Source organism: Lithobates pipiens, unplaced genomic scaffold (assembly GCF_037356315.1).
Source record: "Lithobates pipiens isolate NorthernLeopardFrog02 unplaced genomic scaffold, aLitPip1_a1.2 Scaffold_74, whole genome shotgun sequence".
Taxonomy (NCBI): Eukaryota; Metazoa; Chordata; class Amphibia; order Anura; family Ranidae; genus Lithobates; species Lithobates pipiens.
The window spans coordinates 64,156-70,088 of NW_027507897.1; the positions used below are offsets into that span (position 1 = coordinate 64,156).

Here is a 5,933-nt window from a genome sequence, read left to right on the forward strand (position 1 = left end):
TCACTGGTGGGCACTGATGAGGTGGCACTGACAGGTGCCAATGATGGGCACTGACGGGCAGTGGCAATGATAGGCGGCACTGACAGACGGCACTTATGGGAACTAACAGGCGGTGTCACTGATAGGCGGAACTGACAGGCAGTGGCGCTGATAGTTGGCACTGATGGGCACTCATGCGTTGGCACTGATGGGCACTTACAGGCGGTGACACTGACAGGCAGTGGCTCTGATAGGTGGCACTGACAGGTAATGGCACTGATAGGCACTCATGCGGTGGCAATAATAAGTGGCACTGACAGGTGGCACGGATGTGCACTTATGCAATGGCACTGACAGACGGCACTGATGGGCATTCACAGGCGGCAGCAATGATGGGTGGCACTGATAGACACTCATGAGGTGGCACTAATAGGCGGCACTGATGGGCAGTAAAATCATTCTATAAACACATTCCACATACACTTCATATATAATTTGAGGAACATCTGCTTATAAAATAGTTTACTATTTGCAAAAGAAAATAATATATATATATATATATATATATATATATATATATATGTCCCCGGATTTCATTTTGAAAATCTGGCCACCTTAACATAGACCCCCCTCCATCAGTATAAACCCCCTCAGTGCAGACCCCCCTCCACTTGTGCTAGTAGTCCCCCCTCCCATAGCACCCCCAGCGTTTTTCCATGTACAAATACAATACACTGTTCAGACCTCAGAACACGCGGGATATGCACAGCGGCGTGTCCCTCCACGGACTCCCTCACCCATCCTGTGTACAGTAGTGTGGGAGTAGATGCAGTGCAGAGGGCTGGAGGGGCGGTGTACGGATCTGAGCCAAGAGCCAGGGGAAATGTTTCAGGGAGGGAGAGACAGATCATAACTTCACTTCCGCCCATAGCTCTTAAAGGGCCATTTTATTTTTTTAAATTACAAAATTATTATTTTTTATTGCATTTTAGTGTAAATATGAGATCTGAGGTATTTTGACCCCAGATTTCATATTTAAGAGGCCTTGTCATGCTTTTTTTCTATTAAAAGGGATGTTTATATTCCTAGTAATAGGAATAAAAGTGACACTTTTTTGTTTTTAAAACAGTGTAAAAATAAAAAGTAAAAGGTAAAATAAATAAGAAAAAAAATAAAAAATTTAAACGCGCCCTGTTCCGCCGAAACGAACGCATACGTAAGTAGTGCCCGCATATGAAAACAGTGTTCAAACCACACATGTGAGGTATCGCCACGATCGGTAGAGAGCAATAATGCTAGCCCTAGAACTCCTCTGTAACGCGAAATACAACCGGTAGAATTTTTTAAATGTCACCTATGGAGATTTTTAAGAGTAAAAGTTTGCCATTCCACGAGCGGACGCAATTTTGAAGCGTGACATGTTGGGTATCAATTTATGCGGCGTAACATTATCTTTCTTTCTTTTTTATGTTTTAATTCAAAAAAGTGTATTTTTTTTTCCCCAAAAAAGTGCGCTTGTAAGACCGTTGCGCAAATACAGTGTTACAAAGTATTGCAACGACCGCCATTTTATTCTCTAGGATGTTAGAAAAAAAATGTATAATATTTGGGGGTTCTAAGTAATTTTCTAGCAAATAAAAAGTGCTTTTAACTTGTAAACACCACATCTAAGGCCCTGTACACACGGTCAGACATTTCGATCAAAAAAAATCCATCAGATTTTTTCAGAAGGATTTTGGCCGAAACTAGTCTTGCATACACACGGTCGCACAAAGTTGTAGGAAAATCCGATCGTTCTGAACGAAGTGATGTACAATGTGTATGATGGGACTACGTAGAGGCCAGTAGACAATAGCTTTCATCCCCAAATTTATTCTGAGCATGCGTGGCACTTTGTGCATCGGAATTCTATACATTTGATCGGAAAAAGTCAGACTGGATGTTGGACAATTTTAGGTCCTGCTCTCAAATTTTTTCCGTCTGAAGTTCCGACGGAAAAAGCCCGCTAGAGCCCACACGCAATCGGATTTTCCAACAACATAATCGGATCTGAATTTTCCCATCGTAATTTCCGACCGTGCATACGGGGCATAAAAAGAGGCCTGGTCTTAAAGTGGTTAAATGATTTGCATTTCTAATATTCTTTTTCATTTTTGTCATTACTTTCTTTATTATGTTGATTGATTTATTGTATTGCTGCCCATCACAGAAGGTTCACACATACAGGGCCGTTTTTAAGGCAGGGCAAAAGTGGCAGCTGCCCTGGGCCCTGTCATTGTTGTGGGGCCCAAAGCAGCTGCCTCATACTTGCCAACTATCCCAGTTTAAATTTCCTTGTCTCTTGCTGTGTCCTGATATCTCAGTGTGAAGTATTGCTACTAATGCTGCCCAGCTCTGCCCTATTGTTGTGTACAGATGACTCACCTTCAAACCCTGTGTTTACATGTAAATAACCAGCATTCATATGTAAATAGCTGCATAGATATGTAAATAAAGGCGGCATCCATATGTATAGCATGACCCCTGGAGTGAGGAGATTATGTGCTGTAACCTCTAGCAATGAATCAGTGAGCAGTATTACTGTACAGTAATCTCAACAAGCAGAAATCATGTGCTGTAACCTGTAGCAACTAATCAGTGAGCCTGTAATGTGTGCTGTAACCTCTAGCAACCAGTCAGTGAGCGGTAATGATACACTGTAACCTCTGGCAACCAATCACAATAGCTGCCTGATCTGATTCAGTAAACTGATTTTGAGTCTAGCTGCTATTTATTATATGTCTCAGAGCAGGTGGAGAGCAAAACTGCATGGGGGGTGGGGGGCCCAAGAAAAGTTTTGCCCAGGGTCCAATCAATATTAAAGATGGCCCTGCACACATAAGGTATATAAAGTTTATTTACCATTTAGGGGAGCGCTGTACCAATCTTTACACTAAAACAAAAAGACTTTAATTTTGAATATTCAAAGCAAACTCCCCCATCCATCCATCCATGTCTCCATCTATGCTTTATTTTGTTGAGAAATCACTTTGAAAAACACCCCCCTAGCATTTCTGCCCCTCACCATCTTGAGCAAGGGCAATGATTCATGTAACATTTTCTTCCTGGATTCCATCTGCCTTTAGCTCAGGCCTGCATGCAGGAGTGTGTGCTTAGTTGAGAAAAACCCTCCTCCCCTCCTGAAGACTCCGACTTTTTTTGCCAAGACAAGTAAATATGGTATACTTTTCTATTTACTAAGACTAGCAGCATGAGGATTAAAAATGATGTTGATTGATTATGTTGATTAACTTAGACAAGTACACACTATAGACGGATGTGCTTTATTCATATTTCATATCTGAGGTTTACAATCACTTTACGTGGTCTATAAATCTCACCTTGCTAGCAGTGCAGATGGAGGAATCTATCACTGCTGACCATTGCATATAAACAAATCAGGCTTAAAGTGGTTGTAAAGTCAGAAGATTATTTGAATGCATTCTATGCATTAAGATAAAAATCCTTCTGTGTGCAGCAGCCCCCCTAATACTAACCTGAGCCCATCTCGATCCAGCGATGTTGCAGGAGAGTCCCGGCTGCCTGGGACTCTTCATCCTCATTGGCTGAGACAGCAGCGTGGCGCCATTGGCTCCCACTGCTGTCAAAGTCAATGAGGAGATTGTATGTGGCCGAATAGTGGCTCTGTGTCTGAATGGACACACAGAGCAGCAGCTCGGGTGCCCCCATAGAAAGCTGCTTGCTGTGTGGACACTCAGCAGGAAGGAGGGGCCTGGAGAGCCTGTGGGGGACCAGAGAAGAGGAGGATGGGGCTGCTGTGTGCAAAACCATTCCACAGAGCAGGTAAGTATAACAAAAAATGGAGACTTTAGTATTACTTTAAATAGTTTAATTTTCATTAAAAATAAATAAATCACAAAGCCGTGTTCTTTCCACACATTTTTCTGTTTCCCCACTTATGCAACTTTCTTATCTTCATTCTTCCAGCAGTGGCAGTGAGAAGTTCTTCCATTGTACTGAAGGCGTATCCCATGAGCACCGTCCAGTTCTGTAATACTAAAGAAGAGCTTATTCACATCATGTCCATTGATCTGCATTTTGCTGCACACCTCCACACATGTATAATACAGCAGGACCCATAGGAAACTATTGTATTCGATGTTCACACCATGCATGTGTTGTTGTGCAGTAAACCAGGGCCATCTTTAAAGCGGTCCTCCACCCTGAAGTGGAATTTCAGCTCATCTGATCCCTCCCCCCCTCCGGTGCCACAATCGGCACCTTTCAGGGGTGAGGGGGGTGCAGTTACCTGGATAATCCAGGTATCTGCACCCACTTCCGGGACAGACCGCCGCAGATGCCCCCCCCCCCCCCGTTGTGTTCTGGGAAACAGTTCCCAGGACACAGCGGGGACCAGCAGAGATGCGCAGCGCGACACGCGCATGCGCAGTACGGAACCGGGCAGTGAAGCCACAATGCTTCACTTCCCGATTCCCTGACATAGGATGGCGGCGGGGGCAGCAGAGAGACGAGCGATTGCTCGTCATCTGCCGCCGACATCGCTGGACCCTGGGGCAGGTAAGTGTCAATTTATTAAAAGTCAGCAGCTGCAATATTTGTAGCTGCTGGCTTTTAATATTTTTTTTTTTTTTTAAAAGGTGCAGAACCACTTTAAGGCAGGGCAAAAGGGGCAGATGCCCCGTGTCCTGTCATTGTTGTAGGGCCCAAAGCAGCTTCCCCATACTTGCCAAATATCTCAGTTTAAATTCCCTTTCTCAGTTTAAAACTTCCCCTGAAGTTTTAGTCCTGTGCTGTGTCCAGATATCTCAGTGTGAAGTGCTGGTACTAATGCTGCCCAGCTTTGCCCTATTGTTGTGTACAGATGACTCACCTGCAGACCCTGTGTTTACATGTAAATGTGGCGGCATTACTAAGTAAATAGCTGTGGCTAGCGGCATTGATATGTAAATAAAGGTATCAGTCATATTTATATCATGGCCCCCTGCAGTGAGGAGATGTGCTGTAACCTCTAGCAACCATCCAGTGAGCAGTATTACTGTACAGTAATCTCTAGCAACCAATTAACGAGCAGAAATCATTTGCTGTAAGCTCTAGCAACTAATCAGTGACCCGTAATGTGTGCTGTAACCTCTAGCAACCAGTCATTAAGCAGTAATGATATGCTGTAACCACTGGCAACCAATCGCAATTGCTGCCTGATCTGATACGGTAAACTGACTTTAAGTCTAGCTGTTATTTATTGTATGCCTCAGAGCAGGTGGAGAGTGAAGTTGCATGGGGGTGGGGGGCCCAAGAAATTTTTTACCCAGGGTCCAATCAATATTAAAGACATCCCTGCAGTAAACGGACACGGTGTGAAGAAGCTCTGTGCCTGTTCACACATAGTACGATGATTGGCATTTTCTGCACTGGAAGAACGTCAGTCACACAGTTGTTATCTATGTGCCCCGTGCATAGTTGGCAACATTGTAAAAAAAAATAAAAAATCGTGGACACTTTTTTTGGCAGTAGGCGGAGTTGTATTATAATTAGGGGGCGGGCATGCGGATATGGGTGTGGCATATGAAAAGGTGAAAATGCAGTGCACAGCAAAAATATGGGCGTGGTTTACGTAAAAAAAACTGCGTGGCTTGAAGGGGTGTGGTTATAGTCTGAGATGAATGCGGGATGGAGAGGGAAAGGGGAGAGGGATGGAGAGGGAAAGGGGGGGGGATGGATGGAGAGGGAAAGGGGGGGGGATGGATGGAGAGGGAAAGGGGGGGGGGGGATGGATGGAGAGGGAAAGGGGGGGGGGGGATGGATGGAGAGGGAAAGGGGGGGGGGGGATGGATGGAGAGGGAAAGGGGGGGGGGGATGGATGGAGAGGGAAAGGGGGGGGGGGGGATGAAGAGACAGCAGCCCTCGATCCTACACCACAATAGCAATATGTGTTT

General features: G+C 44.7%; 1 long non-coding RNA gene across 1 annotated transcript; it reads right to left on the minus strand.

Moving 5' to 3' along the window:
• Window positions 1-3,846: 3,846 nt before the first annotated feature.
• Window positions 3,847-5,723, minus strand: LOC143959412 (uncharacterized). Its single transcript, XR_013270220.1, has 2 exons — window positions 5,129-5,723; window positions 3,847-5,088 (listed from the first exon to the last, which is right to left on the minus strand). It is a non-coding gene; the product is annotated as an uncharacterized LOC143959412 (long non-coding RNA).
• Between the last annotated feature and the right edge of the window lie 210 nt (window positions 5,724-5,933).